General features: G+C 57.1%; 1 protein-coding gene and 1 long non-coding RNA gene across 4 annotated transcripts in view; one reads left to right on the plus strand and one right to left on the minus strand.

Annotated features, from left to right (window-relative positions):
- The window catches only part of SORCS2 (sortilin related VPS10 domain containing receptor 2), a 444,959-nt gene that overhangs the window by 232,432 nt on the left and 195,639 nt on the right, over positions 1 to 16,888 (plus strand). The window lies entirely within an intron of this gene.
- LOC116148469 (uncharacterized) lies at positions 9,557 to 12,489 on the minus strand. The gene is made up of 3 exons (XR_010382549.1): positions 12,097 to 12,489; positions 11,402 to 11,449; positions 9,557 to 9,714 (listed from the first exon to the last, which is right to left on the minus strand). It is a non-coding gene; the product is annotated as an uncharacterized LOC116148469 (long non-coding RNA).

The following is a 16,888-nucleotide window of genomic DNA, read 5'->3' on the forward strand; positions in this document are numbered from 1 at the left end:
CACTGGGGAACTAGCCCTCTGCTGCTCTGCGGCCAGGGGCTCTACCTGCTCGACCGACGCCCCGTCCAACACGGCAGCCTTGGACCGCGAGTCCGGATCGTGGAACCCTTCCCGGACCCGCTCAGCCAGCTTCTCCAGCCCTAATTCCAAATTCCCAGGAAAGAGAACATGGCAGACTCCCCCAGGGCCAGTGTCCAGGCCTGGCGCAGCCAGCTGCGGCCCGGTGTGCAGGGGCCCGTGGGGTGTTCTCACTCGCTGGAGCCCCCGGCACGAGTTCTCAATCGAGAGGAAGGGACCGAAGAAAATCACTTGCTTCTCCCCCTGGACGTCCACTTGCATCTTAAGGCGTGGACCTTAAGAACGCTGAGCCTCAGTTTCCTCACCTGTGAAACACAGGGATTGGTACTGAGACCTCGCTCTCCAGGGGGCCGAGGGACTGAAATAAGATCTTCTGTTAAAGCCCCCCGCACAGGGAATCCTCTGCACGTTTGTGTCTGTCTTCTGCCACCAGCCTCCTCACATTGCGCCATCCCAGTGGGAAACACAGGCACGGGGCACTCAAGCTGGGGGCAGCTCACCCTGACCCCCTGCTGGTGCGCTATATGGCCTCAGGGCCTCCAGGCCTCTCGGAATTGTTTCAGCTGCCCTGCCGGCCTCCCAGCGCTGCGAGAAGACCCAGAGGTGTGACGTTGATGAGCCCTGAGGTGGGGATGTGTGCGTTTTTAATACATGAGTGAATGAAGGGCAAGACGTTTGGGTCATGTTTTCAACTCAGGTAAATGGGAAGATAACTTTGAGGTCAAGTCTAAGTAGAACTTTTTTCACATGGATTCTTAGAATTTGGGGACTTTGAGATAATCTAACTCAAATCTGTCATTTATCAGAGGTGGGGCTTGCTGGGAAGAGAAAGGGGCACTGACATTTATTGAGCATTTACTACGTGCCGGGGTCCCAGGCTAGCAACCTTTGGTACATCTTCTCTTTTAAGGGGCTGGCAACACCCCCTCGATGGGGTTATCACTGAGTCCCCATACTTAACTCGGGAAACTGAAACCCAAAAACTTGAAGTCCTGCTGACTTAGAAAGTAGCATTTATGGAATTCCAAACCCCAGGACGTTCCATCTCTACAGATGTTATTTCCCCACCTATTTTTTCAAGCACTTAAGTGCTTTTGCCTTTCTTTGCTTTGCCGAGGTTTCCTAGGAAGCACAGCTCAGTAGAAATCAACATGCAGTGAGAGCACCTTCGAGCTGTCCACTCTCAAGGCCCCACCATCTACTCGCGGGAACTAGCCCGCAGCCCGCCCCGCAGCTGAGTGTATTTTCCAAGGTGACTGATTTAGACGCGCTGAGAATTACATCTCCGTCTTTCCCACCAAAGGCCGCTGCGTCTGTCATCCCGCTCACACGTGTCCATATTTCTCAGGTCAGGAACCAAAGTGACCTGCACAGTATCAAGTTTATCTTCCTCATATGTTATGAATTCTCTTTCTAATGGAGCCGAGACGGAGCAGCTGGGCAGGGATTAAGGTAGCATCGCCGTGGGAAGGATGCTGTCACCGGGAAGTCTGCTTTAGCAAGGTTTGTGGAGCAGAAAGGAGTGCGGCCCCATGAGGATCCGAAGGCTATGGCCAGAAAGTGCTGATGATGGCGTGGAAAGAACAGGACTTCCGTCCTCCGCACATGCACCCCGCGGGGTTTCCTCTCCTTTCCCCTCCTCCACTCCGATCTTATTTAAAAGGAAAAAACAAAGTGATGCTGTCTTTCAGTGTGAGGATGCTGAGCTGGAAGGGGCATTACAGATTAAATGTCACCTCCCAAGAGCCGCCTCCACGGCACCCGACCCTGTCCCTCTGGCCAGACCCCTCTTCCTTTCATGTGTGTGTGTGTGTGTGTGTGTGTGTGTGTGTGTGTGTGTGTGTGTTGCCTGCTGCTCCTACAGGAAGGGGAGCCCCTCTGCAAGTGTGGGGACCCAGCTGAGGGTTCGCACAGGGCCTGAGCATCCGCGCAAAAGGCATTTATTGAATGAACGAGTGAGCGAGTTATGAAGAGTTCTGGACCAAGGCCAGACTTCCCTGTGGGCACAGGTTCTGAGAGTCCTGCCAGGAAACCACACACCCGCTGTTTTCATTCCCGTCTGCCCTACCCGCAGACTCCAAGTTACAGGGGACGTGGCTGCTCTGGGCATGACAGGCTCCGGGCAGAGCACCGGGGTCACGCAGCCCAGGGCTCAGAGGCCACCCTCTGCCTTCTCCATCACACGGCGGCCCAGCCCGGCCCAGCTGAGCTCCCTTCATCCCCAGCAGGCTGGCTTGGCCGGCCTCTCCCCCACAGCCTCCTGTCTGCCTCCTGAGCCCCAAGGGGAGGCTGCTTCCTCCAGCTCTTCGCTTACAGCTCCCAGCACTCTCTTTACTTTTCCTCCTAGTGGAAAACACCAGGTGGGAAACAGGTTAGGGAGTCTTGACCTACTGGTAGGGCCCTGGTGTGGACACAGTGGAGGCTGGGCACCGGGGCAGAGGTTGGGTGGCCTCAGGGCTGGCTCCTCTGGGAAGGGCAGCTTCCTTGGGAACATGCTGGGAGACTGAGGGAGGCCGGAGGGAGGAGCATCCAGAGGGAGCCTTCCCTGGGCTCAGGGGAAGCCAGATTAGGTTAGACCCAGAGGAAGGAGAAGAGAGGCAGGGCTGAGAGGCTGGGAACCCGGAGAGGCGGGAATGAGGGGGAGGCTCAGAGCTGGGAGGCAGGCGGGTCAGGGCGGGGACTGGGGGTGGCAGCTCAACCCAGGGGAGTTCCCTAAACCAAGCAGGTCAACCAGGGCCCAGCCAGCAGCCCCACCACCATCGTCACTCCCTGCATTGCAGTCAGCATCCTGGCCCCTGTCTGATAGCTCACGCTGGTACCAGGCACCACAGAGCCCACTGAGGTCACCCGCATCACAGCCTTGGATTCCCACTCACGGGAGGAAACAGCTCTTTATGTTTCCATTGAGTTGTGCTCATTATAGCAGGACCGCCAGCATTCTTGAGGCTTTTTGCAAATGTTCTTTCCAGTGGTTGAAAAGGAGACCTGCCCAATCTGAGGAGCCCTGTGGGCTGCCCCTCGGCCAGCAGGGCCCCAGTATGCTGCCCTCGGAGTCTGGACCAGCCTGCAGGGTGGCTGTTGGCAGGGCCAGAGAAGCTGGGGACAGAGGGTCATGGGCTGGACTCAGCCTCCTCCTCTGGACTCCCTGGCCCTGGGCAGGGTCACCAGGATGGATTCCTTTTCCTCACAAGAAGGAACCATTGAGGGTCCTCACGCCTGCGCTGCTGGGGCACCTGGGGCTGAACCGTCGCCTCCTGGCCCAGCTGAGACCCCCCCCCCCCGATTACTCTGATTCTTGGTCAGTGTCCTGCATTTGCTGTAACAAACCAGGGGTTTAAAATAACAGATTCCTTTTCTCACGGTGCTGGAGACCAGATGTCTGAAATCAAGGTGTCAGAGGGCTGTGCTCCGTCTGAAGGCCCTAGCGAAGGATCCTTGCCTCTTTCAGCTTCAGGGCCCCCAGCGCTCCTTGGCTTGTGGCTGCATCCCCCACCCCCCGCCCGGTCTCTTCACGTGGCCTCCTCCTTGTGTGTCTGTGTGTCTCCTCTTCTGCCTCCTACACGAACACTTGTCACTGGATTTAAGCCCTGCTCGGATAATCCAGGATGATCTTGTCTTGAGATTCTTAACTTCCTCACATCAGCAAAGAAATTTCTTTCCCAGGTGAGGTCATATTCACAGGTTCTGGGGGTTAGGATACGGACGTGTCTTTTGGAGGTCCCTATTCAACGCCCTACAGATCCCAGAGGGGAGAGGATGAGGTCCCAGGCCCTCTGTCCAGGATGCTCCCTGGTCCCCACACACCACTGTCTCTCACTTCCCCAAGGGTCAGCTCAGAGGGCATGGCGCTCCACTGCTGTCCCCTCCTGGGAGGGGCTGGATGACTCTCCCTCCACATGTGTGCAGGAGGGGCCCCTGCAGGTCTCTTCCTGAACCAAGAAGCCCACCGACATCAGAAGCAGCAGGAGTCTTCTCTCGGTAATAAATCGAAGTTCTGCTTTCCCGAGCTCCCAGTGACATTCAACCACCAGAAGGACCTTCACCTGTGGGCACAGCCACCCCATCTTACAGGGGGAAGGGAAGGAGGCTGGAGACGCTGTGACGTGCCCAGGATCCCCGTGCGGTGAGGCAGAGATCAGTCTTGAACCTGAGGTCCCTGCCCCTTGTCTGGGCTTCCCTGAGAATCACCTCCAACATCAGAACCTGGGCGGCATCAGCTTGTTGGCTGTGATCTAAATTGTATGGAAAAATATGAAAAGGGAGCTGTTAACATTCTCGATTACCCTCCGGTGTTGGAGAGACCCAGCTGCATTCCGCCGGCCTCTGCCCCTCCGCCGTCTGGGGATCACCAGCCCGCAGGGAGACCGGGTGCTAATACCAGCTTCCACGAGACTCCTGTGATGGGGGAGTCTGGCCCTAATTCAGGCTCAGCAACCACCTGGTGGGCAGGGAGCAGGGCTGGGCTGCTGAGAGTCATGCATTCAGAGGTGTGCCTCCCTGAGCTTGCCTCTGCAGACCCCGCTATTTCTGAGCACCCTAACTCGACCTCAGCATTTGTGGCCACATGATCGCTCGTGCCTTGGTGAACAGGTTCCCGCTCGCCGGGGCATCAGGTGCCACGTCGCCACTGTCCAGGTGGTGCTAAGTCTTTGGAGGGTCCCTCTCCTGGGGATCCTTTCTCCTGTGGTAAAGAATCCACGTGGTGTGCTGCCACCACCCCCCACCGGGCCTTGCCGACATCTTGCAGTTGATTTGGCATTTTAAATCGTCCACATGTTCCCTGCCAATAAGACAACTAGAAGCCTCATATTTCAGGTTTGAAACCCTGTCTGTGCGCATAAAGGGAGGCGAGAATTTCTGAATCAAGATCATCTCACGTGGCTTAGGTCCAGGCTCCATCTCTGATGTTCACGGCGTCTGTGTTCCAGAAAACACAGGAGCTCTGCCAAACCCCAGTCCAGAACCTTCATTCGCGAGTTGTTGTGTCCCCCTCGAGAGTCCTGCTGGGGAGGGGCTCCCGAGTGGCGTGGAGGGATTCAGGGAGGAGAGAAGGGGCGGGGGGTGCCGGGCCTGCCGCGCCTTCCACTGGAGGTTCGAAGCAGGGTCTACAAGAGCCTTGGGCAGCAGGAGGGCGTGATGCAAGGCCGGGTCCCGGGGGTGGGGTAGAGGGAGGGTCCCGGGGCCGAGGCCCCAAGGGCCACACTCAGAAGTAGGGGTGGGACAGAGAGCAGATGTGACCTGAGACTGGGAGCTGACAGCTTCGGCCGGGGAAGGGCCACCGCCCGGCGCTGGACTCTGCTGGTTATTTATTCTCTAGGTCCTGCCTGCCTGTCTGGGGGCCCTGGGAGCCCCTGTCCTCCCCTCTCGCAGCGTCATGGAAAAGACCGTTTCCTTCCTGTTCTGCATAAGGAAAATGACCCCTCTTAGGGCCAGTGGGGGCCCGTGAGTGCATCCCTCTGCCCAGCCTGGGCAGTGCAGGGAGTTTAGGGGGCGGGGCCTTCCCAGGCAGCCCTTCTCCGGGAAGGGTGCCCTCTGAGGAGGCCACGGGGCTCGCTGGCAGGAATGCTCCTGTCCCCTCGGTTGGCCTTGTAAAGCATCCGTCCTCAGGGCTGTGCTGGCGCCTCAGGACTGCCACTGTCGGGGGACCAGCCTCAGAGCTCACTGCAGTCAGGAGACCCCAGCTTAGAGACCGCCTGTCCCTGAAGGAGGCGGGGGGAACACAAGCAGGAGCGGGGACTCCACACACGGGGGAGAAAGACAGACAGCCCCATAAGCATCACAGCCCCGGAGCTTGGCATCCTTTCGTACCCAGTCTGCCCGCCCCCCCGGGGGGATCCAGTGCAATGGGGTCAGGCTGCTTATCCTCTTTCTTACCAGCATCCCAGCTGCCCATCCTGCCCCCTCCAGCGCGTCCCCACTTTGCTAACACTCCTGCCGGTGAATCCTTTCACTGGTTTCCCTTTGCCCACCTGTGGATATAAACCAAATCCCGCCCCAAGGTCTCCACCTCCCCAATTCTAAGTTCCTCCCACTCTGAACCTACTTGACATTCTCTGAGCACATGATGCTGGCTTTCTTTTCCAGACCTCAGCTCATGCTGTTCCCTATGCCCTCTTGCCTGAGTAACCCGTCCTCACCCTCCAGTCCTGTGTGGATGTCCTGTCCCCCAGGAGGCTGTCCATGGTGCTGGATGGCCCCTGAGGCTGTTAGGGTGGGGCGTCCTCACCTGTGCTCCCACAGCAGCTCTGAGCTTCCTGCCCTTGACTGTGAATCGTACGTGCTGCTTCTGTCCCCAGGTCCCTATGAGAGCACGTCCTCCCTGCAGGCGGTCACAGCAGCTGCACTTTGCACGTTCGTGTCCCTGGATACCCAGGCACTCGCGCAAAGTGTGGCACACAGTAGGTGCTCACCTCATGCTTGTTGACTGAATAAATGTAGAGGGACTGCTGTGATTCAGATCTATCTGTGTTTGACTCTTCCTGATACCAGCTGTGTGACCTTGGGCACGTGACTTAACCTCTCAGAGCTTCTGTGTTTGCATCTGCAAAAGGAACCTTCCTTTGGCAGTAGCTGCTGGCGTTCATTAAGCATTTGTTAAGTCCTTGCACCACATGCTCCTCTGAGCTCTTTGGGCTCAGTAGCTGCTCTGTGCCTCACAGCTGTCATTTGAGGCAGTGCTGGCACTGTTATCCCTGTTGATGGGGTACGTTAGGGAGGCCGGGGAGGCCCAGCTGGCTCAGGGCCCCACAGGCCAGGGGCAGTGGGCTTGGAGACTGTGCGTTGGCTCTGGGACTGTACCTCCAGCCTTGGTGCCATGACCTCGCCCGTCCAGATGAGATGCTGGGTGTGGTGGAACCTTTCGGGACTGTTTCTGCTTGGATCTGCGTCAATTCAGACCCCAGAGCACCCTGGGGTCCACTTGGACTAAAGGAAGATGCAGCAGAAAGCAGGGACTTAGAGAGTGAGACAAGGCTGAGCTCAGACTGACCCCGTATATCCCCGTGCTTCTCTGAGACTCAGTTTTGACATCTGTAAAATGGGGCCTTGTCATGTCTTGTTCATAGAGAGGGTTGAGTGCCCACTGGGTGATGCCCAGAGCATGGTTAGGGCTCTGTGGATGTTACCTCTTACCCGTTCACATGCAAACATGCTGCCCTGTACTTGTGTCTTCTAAAGCTAATCTCCCCCCAAGTTAGGGATGGGCTGGTAGTCAGCAGAGTTCTAGGGGGAGTGACTTCCTAGCTGGTGTCTCCCCCTGTCACCTGCTCCTTGGGGGAGGCCAGGCCAGGTTTCTGTCAGGCTGAGGCCTCCTCCAGCTTTCTCTGAGGCTATGCCCTTCGGCCACCCTTTCCTCCCTCCTGCTGCCCTCCCCGGCTCCAACCACCACTGGGATGTGCCCACTGACCCTGGATGGTGTCCGGCCTTCCCCAGACCCAAACCCCAGCCTTGCTCCAGCCCTGACCAGCTGGGGGCCTGGGCACATCACTGACCCTCTTGGAACCTCAGGATCTTCATCTGTGAAACAGGAATGATCAGGCTGGCCTTGCCTTTCTCACAGGAGGGGTGGTTTGTGTGGGTTCCCCATCCCATGGACTAGAAAGTGGGGGCCCTTGTGACCGCAGTGGTGCACCCACCTTGCAAGGGACCTCCCACTTCTGGTGTTGACAAGGGAAACACCAGCTTCAGGACCGTGGACCCTGTGGGCAGTGCCTTTCCCTGAGCCCCTAGTCTGTGGCAAGCGCTGTCCGAATCTGATCATGTTTTAACCCTAGTGGTGGCCCATTGAGGAGTCGGGGAAGGGCACTCTCGTTTGCTGAGAACCACAAGCCCTGGGTTGTGTCTCCTCCCTTCCTCGACACAATCTCATGAGGCTGTGATGGAGCCCATTGGGCAGTGGGGAACTTGAGGCTCAGAGAGGGTGGGCGATCTGCCCCATGTCACACAGCTGGCAGGACTGCAATTCAAATTGTGGTCTGGCTCAAGCCTGGTGCTGGTCCCAGGCCCCCAGGCTGCATGCTCAGACCGGGCTGTTAATGATGCAGGGAGGCCTTCCGCTTCCTTTGAGGACTCCTGAGTGCAGTTGGCCAGCAAATGCAGCAACTCGGGGTCCAAAGCAAACAGGGAAGAGAGGAGGCCGCCCTCGCTGTGCTGGGAGCAGAGGGAGCTTGGAGCCCATGGTGGTTTGGGAAAGGCCCTCCCCTCACAAGGACTGCACAAGATTGCACAGGGTGAACCCAACAGGCTGGAGTCGAAAATGCAGAAAATGAGGAACACACTCTGTGGAAGTCAGGAGGACACGCAGGCACCAAAGCTGTGGGTGGCCAGTGCTGGGCCCTGCAGGACAGTGTCCGGGGTTGCTTTTCAATGTCCTGCTTAATCCACATGAGCCAGGGAGGACCTGGGTGTGCATTTCTGCCCCCAGCATGCTGCATGTTCTTTGGCAGCTCTCCCCGTTTCTCTGAGCCTCAGTTTCCTTATCCAGTAAATGGGAACAGCAGCTATTGAGAGGTCAAATGCTATTCCCAGCACAGGCCACGCCCATGGAGATTCCCTCTTCCACACCCCACCCACCCAACCTGTTGATCTCAGAAATAAATAGTTGCCCCGTGGGCCCTTGGCTCCCAGCATCTCACAGCTGGGAGGGTCTGGGGGACCATGAACATCAGCCACCTCCTTGTGCAAATGGGGAAACTGAGGCTCAGGAGGGAGGAGAGCAGCCTCTGGTCTCTGCAGTCTGGAAACCTTTGCACTCGACTCTCAGCTTCTTTATCTGAGCTGCATGACAACCCTGTGAAGGAATTCCAGACCAAGGGACGTTGCCCCATGTACCCAGGAAAGAAACTGAGACGTCCAGAGAGCCTGGTGCCCTTCCCCAGCCTTTACTGGGGTCACCCAGTGAACTGAGGCATCACTACGTTCAGAACTTTGATATTTGATGGTAAAACAGCTGGCACAGCAGCTGACACATAAAGGTCCAGAGTAGCGGTGGCTCCCTTTACCTTCCCCCAGCACGTCCTGCCAGCACTGTCTGCACCATCAGCACCATCCTCATCATCCTCACTATGATATCACCATCATCACTACCACCATCATCACCACCATCACCACCACCACCACCATCACCACCACCACCATCCTCACTATATCACCATCACCACCATCGCCACCATCACCACCACCACCACGATCATCATCACCATCACCACCACCACCATCACCACCACCACCACCATCATTATCACCACCACCACCATCACCACCACCATCACCACCACCATCATCACCATCATTATCATCACCACCACCATCATCACCATCACCACCATCACCACCACCATCACCACCACCATCACCACCACCACCATCATCACCATTATCACCATCATAGCAATCTCCATTTATTGAGCTCTCACCCTGTGTTAATTCACTCACGTGAATGATTTAACACTCACCGTGAAGCCCTTTGAAATGGGTTCTTTTATTGTGCTGTATTCTCTCCCCTTTACAGAGGGGCTGAGTGACTTGTGAAGACTACATAGCTGGTTAGAGGTGGGATCATGGTCTGAGCCTGCAGCCTTGAGCACGGCGTGGCACAGAGGCTCCAGCCAGGCAGGTCTTCACGGATGGCAGTTGCATCTGTTCAGATTCATTTACTCATTAGCCCGTTTATTCGTTTGCTCACCCAGTGCTCATGCTGCCAGGAGCTGTGCTGAGCCCTGGGCATAAGCTCTCCTGTAGGACTCGGGCGGGGCTGGTGGGCTGCCTGAGGTGGGGCCTAGTTCTCGAGACTCTTGGAGCCTGAGTGTGTGTCAGTTGGTGGGCTGGAGGCGGGGGTGGGGGAGCTGACAAGGAAAGCCTGATGTTGTAGAGTGTGGGGGTAGTCACTCTGCCAGGACAAGAGGAGGACAGGGCCTAAATTAATGAGGGAAGTCACCAGGAAAAGGCTTCTGGCGCTGACCTTGAAAGAGGGTGAGGATGGGGGTTGGGGAAGGAGAGGGGAGGACAGGCCAGTGAAGAGGGCTGGGCTGGTGCCCTCTGTAGCTCAGGGCTTTGTGACTTTCTGGGCATCCCCTTCGGTTATCCCCCACTGACGCCCGTTTCCTGTGACTTTGGCCCCTGCCCAGGCCTGGCGGAGTGAAGGGTCAGGAAGGGAAGGGGTGAGGCCTGGCGCAAAGGGAGCATACCCAGACCCAGAGGGACCCTGGAGGCACAGGTCAACTCCAAAATCCCGCCGGGGAGAGTGGACGGGGGAGGGAGTTCAAACTTTCTAGAGAGTGTTCCGGAAGGTTCCTCAAGTGCCTTATGAAGTCCAAAGTATGAAGGCGGAGAGGGAGGAGACAGAAGCAGTGGGGCCCCCTTTGTGCTGGCACCACCACCCATCTCCGTGTCCTTATGTCACAAAACTCCCTCAGGACGCCTGCAAAGAACGTCCTCGCCTCTGTGTTGCTCAGATAAGGGACCAAAAGCCCAGAGAAGTGAATCACTTGCCCGGGATGCCCAGGGAGGGCTCCCCCCATGTCTGACTCCAAGGCCGGGGCCCTTCCCACCACAGCACCCCACCCTGCCCCGCCTCCAGCCCCCAGGAATTAGAACTTTCTGGAAAGCTCCTGGGGCCCCTCACCCCTTTCCTAACCCCCAACACGGGGCAGCAACCAGTGGGGCTCCGCACAGATGCTGTGAAATTAGCAACTTAATTTTGGTTGTCAGGAAATCAGTTGAGGGAAAAATGTGTTTTCAAGAAATCAGTAGTTTTCTTGCAAACCAGCATGATAAAAATAAAGAGAAAGGCCAAGCTGCAGGGAGAAAGGCCATTTTCTAAATTTATAACAGGGATTCATTATTCATGGGCCACATTTGAAAAGGCCAAAGCCACAGAAAGGAAGTAGGCGTGGGTGGGAAGGGCCTGGGCTGGAAGGGGGGCCTTCCCGGGGAGCCAGGCAGAGGAACTTGGCCCAGGGAGGGACCTGCTGACCAGGGAAGGGGCCGAGGGGCTGCGGACATCCTGCAGCTGCGGACACAGCTGGGCTTTATAGAGCAGAGAGGCCCGCGCTGCCTCTCCAGCAGTGCCGGGCTGTGCACCTGGGTACCAGCGCCTGTGCAACGGGTTAGTGGTACCTGCACAGAGTAGCGGGACAGAATAAAACCTGAGTGGGGGCTCTTATTGTTGTACACGTGACCCAGTTTACTCTAAGTAGCACTGCTGTGAATGACTTGGTGTTCTGTAGAAGAGGACACTGAGGGTCAGAGTGGTAGAGAGAGACAGCAGCTTCCCACGGCTGGTTTCTGTGGCTAAGGCCTTGGGCGTGAGGAAGCCACATCCTACCTTGCCATGCTCTGATGGGCCTCCTTCCTTTGGTCCAGCTGTTTGGTCCTTTAGGGATGGAGAGAAAGGATGGTGTTGTGAGGACAGGTGGGCGTCTCAGAGGAGGGTCTTGTTCGGCCCTCCCCACAGCCCTGTGGGGTTGCTGCTATTGTCAGATGAGGAGACGGAGGCTCTGGGAGGCCTGGGACTTGCCCAGCGCTTCATAAACTAGGGGGGCCCCCAACCCTGCTGACCCCTGGCACACCGAGCGGAGGACAAGGCCGTCCTGCTACACTTCACGTCAGGAGCACCCCAGCTCCTCAGGCAAGAGCCTGACCCCGGTGAGCTCGTTGCCTGGCTGGGTCCCTGCCAAGGGTTACAAAGGTCACACCACACCTCCAAAGAATCCAAGGTCGGATTTCTCCATTAACCCACAGTCATGGTTCCTGCCGCAGTGAGGGCTTGCTCCGTGCCAGGCCCTGCGCTCAGGAAGTGACATATTTCATCCCCACCCGACCCAAGGGGACAGGTGCCTCCACGATCCCACTGCACAGAGGGGTAAGCTGAGGCTCACGGGGGCAGTGACTTGCCCTAGGTCACGGCCTAGTGGGAGAGGCGGATCCAGACCCCATATAGGTTTCCGTGCTATCCCAAGGGGGAGCGTGCCTACAAACCCTTCCGTGAGCCAAAATGGCATAAAGCAAAGTAGCAATTACCTTAGGACACATCCTGCACAAAACACCTCGGGACGAAGCACAGAGGCTGACAGACCTGGTTCTCAGCTCTGGCAGCGACGAGGGCCTGGATGCTGAGACGCTGAGTGTGGTTTCTGGGGATGGTGCTGGGGTGCAGCTCTCACTGCCCTGGGCGTGCCGCCTCTGGCAGCTCTGCAAGATGCACATCGAATGGCATTTTCACTTTTCACCTCTTTTTCTGTAAAAACAAAGATCCTCTTCGGATTTCTTTTGGTTCCCGGAAATGGGTACTAAGGCGGATCTTTCATAGAAGTGGAGTAGTGTAAAGCAGACCTTCGAAGGCAGAGGAGATCTGTGCAATCTCTCCCAGAAAATTCACTGTCATGGAATGTAGAAGCCAGAGGGCTGCCGGGAACTTTGTGGAAAAGGCAGACAAATGCACCTGGGAGGAGGGGCAGTTTTGAAACAATTTTCTATGGTTCCCGCCTGGCTGGGCAGCAGGCGGACAAGGACGGGGGAGTGTGGGGGCCTGGTGTATTCTCAGCAGGAGGCAGCCTGGGGTGGGTGGCGAGCCGGCCATCGCCGCCCCCCGGTAACCCTGGTTTGCAGGCCACGTTATTCAGTTGTTCATTAATAACTCAGGCCCCTCCCGAGGGCTCTCTCTGTTCAGGCTGCTTGTCGGGCAGCAGGAAGTACCTGCAGGCTGGGAGGTAACACCTGGAGGAGCCTCCAACCAGGAGGGCAAGAGGAGGCGTCCCTGCCCCGGCCTCCCCACTCCCAGCCTGCTCCACACCATCTTGCAGGGGACCGGCGGCCCTGAGCTCTCCTCGTGATTCTTACTGACACACCCTTTCCCGTCCCACCTCCCTGTTCCTCTACAGGCACCTCCTGGGATCACCTCCCAGAGGACCTTCCCACGCTGGAGTCCTCATCTGTTGCTGGGGTCCCGGCCTCAGACCTGAGGACAACTGGTGACGTGATGGAGAGGAACTGACCTCACACGGAAGGCCCGGGAGGCCTCCTGGGGAAAGACCACAGGCTTAGTCGGGGTCCTGGGCACGTCTCAGTGACTCAGGGAGGACCCTGGCGGCCGGAGGGCAGGGGCAGGAGGGCTGTGTCCCCCATGTCCCACCGGGTGTCAGTTTCGGGCTGCAGTGGCTCCAGCCTCAATGCTCAAGCCAGCCCTGTGGCAGCCTGTGCGGAACAAGACCTAGAACTAAACCTCGGGTTCATCAGACCCAATTCCGGCCACGAGCCGGGGCCCGTGGTCTCCCGTGGAAACTCCTGCATAAACGCCTGCAGACCCGGCCCGCGGCCCGCCCGCCCCTCAGAGCCCCTGCAGCTGCGTCAACGTGCACGCGTTAGTTCGCCCCGGACCCTCATCTCACCTGAACCCTGGGAGAGGCACCCACGTGTCTCTCCAGGGCCCTGAGATTTGTGCCGCTGGGCGAGCCCTCCCCCCAGCAGCAGCCGCCGCCGCGGGCCTGGGCCTCCGTTTCTCCCGGCGGGGCCCAGCCCTCCGCCCTGACCGCCGCCAGCCCACGCGGCCCCCAGCGCTCCGGCTGGAGCCTTTCTTCCGTTCTTGGTCTTGGTTCCCAGGTGCAGGTAGCCTTCACCTTTATATCTTTCTCTTTCTTGGAGGGAAAATAAAAGCAGCGACACATCTGTGACGATGTTATCTGTCGTTCGTGGCCGCCTGCTTCCCTCAGAGTTGGTCGCTCTGTTTGCTGGTGGACGTGAAGCCGTGAGCGCCCAGGTCGTGGGGCGCGCGTGCGGTCTGACCACCTGGCTTTCGGGCGAGGGCGCCGGGCTGGCGCGGGCGGTCAGGACTGGCGGTGAGCCTCGTGGGGCCCTGCGGCTGGAGTGCTTTCCTCCGCGCCAAATATGCCCAAACTGGGCCCAGGGCAAGGCAGCAGACTTCTCTGCACCCCAGTGTCCCCACCGACAAAGGGGACCTTTGTGTTGTCTTACTGTGTCTGTGCCTTGAGACAGAAGGAATCTGGAGATGTATTTCCCCTCCTTCCGCTTTCTCTCTTTTAAAAGTACGTCTCGACCAGGGAGATCCTCCCCCGCGAAGACACAATTAAGTTCCTCAAATTAATTGCGCACCTGCCGGTAGGGTTAGTGATTTTCTTCATTTCCACTGTAATTACGTTGGAAGAACAGTCACCCCGATCTCCTTGGAAGGAGCGTGGGCTCCGGCAGCGAGCGTGGGTGTCTGACGAACCTGAAATCAAGCTCCCTGTCTGTGGACCCGAGGTGGTGGACGCTCCGCTCCGTCCATTGTGCGGCAGCCCAGAGCGGCTGGGATTGTCATTGTCCCATTTTACCAGCTGCATCCTCGAAAGTGAGGGGATGGCCTCTAGCCTGTCTCTGGCTCTTGAGGCCCCTGTGTCCGCCAAAACAAGGAATGTGTGTTGTGAGGGTAGAAGCAGAGGGGCCTCCGGGGGAACAGGGAGAGGGGAGGTCGGAACAAGGCCTCACAGGGCTCACAAACCATCCCTAGCTTTTGCGTCTGAGGACGACTTCTCCTTGTGGGGGAAGAGAATCCTGTGGCCATACTGGTCCCCACAAGGCTGGTCACCAATTCTGAACCCTGAGCCGAGCAGCAGTCTCTGTTCTCAAAGGGACAGTGTATGTGAATGCAAATGAACGCCATCAAAATGTGAAAATGGGACGGTCAGGGGTCTGATCAGAATGGTTCCTCCTGTTTATAAGAAGGGGCTGCATGAACCCAGTTGTTTTACCTGTGGGCCCACCCCTGGCACCTTCCCTGCTGTCACCGCATCCCTCCCTGTGACTCCCACTTACAGGTCTGTCTCCCTTCTGGCCCATAACACCCTGAGGACAGGGAGCACACGTGGGGTGCAGAGAAAGGAAGGGACTTGCCCAAGGCCACTTGCCCGGAAGGGGTAAAGCTGGAATTTAAAGCCAGGTTGCCCAGTTGACCCTCGTGCTCAAGCTCACTGTGCATGAGGAGAGGCTGGCCCTTCGCCCTGAGGCCGCCCACTGACCCAGTTTACTTCAAGGTACAGGGAGAGATACAGACACAGGTTTATTTCTTCAGCCTCAGCAATTGAGGGAGAAAAGAATCCTATAAAACCATTAGGATGTCAGTGACCCATGGGATGGGCAGCCTATTTAAATGCCATTTCGCTTTTTTGAAAAAAATATCTGGCTACTCCTTTATGTCTCAGTGCATTTATTGGACAAGGTCCACCCAATTTCATGTTTTAAAATTAAACAGCCGAGCAGAGAGGCTGCCAGTAATAACATCCTGGCACTTAGATCACAGGCCTGTCTCTGCGTGGGAGCCCAAACTCACCTGAGGGGCTGGGGAATTCAAAAACTAATAATATATTTTTAAAAAATATATGCTTTACATAAACTTTTATATATTATCTTAGTCATCTTTTGAGAAGCCCCAAATAGGAAAACTGTTACTTGGTAGAGCAGGGAAATCCAACCTCAAAAGAGAAAAAAATCCAGATGTATGTCCCCCACGTTCATGGCCTTGGGATTCCTGGCTGATTGAAAGTGGTGAAACCACCTGCTTAGAAATAAAGCAACAGAGCCTTGGTACAGTGTCATCATCTTCTAGAAATACGAAGGTGGTAATGACGCTGACTTGAATCTAGTGCGTACAGATACAGGAGAGGAGATGGAGCTGATGGTGGAAATACAGATGGTCCTGGAGCTGGAGACAGAGCTGGAGCTGGAAATTGAGATGCAGATACAGCTACTGATACAGAAACAGACGGAGACGGTGTAGACGGAGGTACAGGGGAGATGCTGGCACAGACTGGAGATGGGGATGGAGGTGGTCACAGAAGAGGTGCAGACACAGGTGGAAGTGACCGTGTGCTCCCCAGGGGCCAACACAGGTGACCTACAGCCTGACTGCAGTGAACTGTCTCATCAGCCCCAGGAGACAGCCCATATCTAGCCTGTGTGCCTGTGAAGCCAGCTTGGTCCACCCCACACCAGGAGGGGCCCAACAACCCTACCCCCACTGGACCCCAGCCTGGCCTCTTCTCTTCAGGAGTCTCAGCCTCTCCCTGTCCCTTCACATCTCAGATCCTGCAGGCACCACTGTCCCCTCCCACCTTGTGCTGGTTCCCAAAGGCAGCTCCTGGCCCTGCTGGTCTCCTGCTCTGCTCACCTGGCAGACCCCCACGGCTGGCACCACACCCCACCTCCCACAACTGCCACCTACGTTGTCCCTGGTCAGCCCTGGGACAGTTGAATGGTCCATGTAGACCAGCCCACTTTGCTGGGGTTGTAGAGAGGAAGAAAAATCCTACGTGGAAGTGGTCAGCACGCAGAGCTCGGCCTGGTGAGGGCATCTCTCCCAGTGGCTGCACGGTGAGGGTGTTCGCGGCAGGCTCCGAGTCAGAAGCACGGTTCTGCCATGTGACCTTCGTGAGTCAATAGTTTTCTCATAGGAAAATGGGGTGATTGTGGTCCTGTCCTTCTAGAACTAAAGATTAGGCGATGGCCCATGGACGACACTTAAGAGCAGATCCTGCTGGGGAACGTAGGAACCCCTAACTCCTCTGTGCCTCCATTTGTCCATCTGTAAAATGGGGGTAATGGCGCCTACTTCCCAGAGGTGTTGCCAGGATACCAGGCAGAGGACACGGCCGTGGGGCACCCAGCTAAGGGTTAAATCCCCACTCCCTAGTCAGGCGGTAATTTGGAGTGGGGAGGCCACTGGAAGCCAGCAGGGACAACCGGGGACAGTCCAGGGCCACATCTGCTGTCAGCCATGGTGTCTTACTTGCTTGAACCCCAGGAAACAGTGTGGGGGAAA

Source organism: Camelus dromedarius, chromosome 1 (assembly GCF_036321535.1).
Source record: "Camelus dromedarius isolate mCamDro1 chromosome 1, mCamDro1.pat, whole genome shotgun sequence".
In the NCBI taxonomy this organism is placed as follows: Eukaryota; Metazoa; Chordata; class Mammalia; order Artiodactyla; family Camelidae; genus Camelus; species Camelus dromedarius.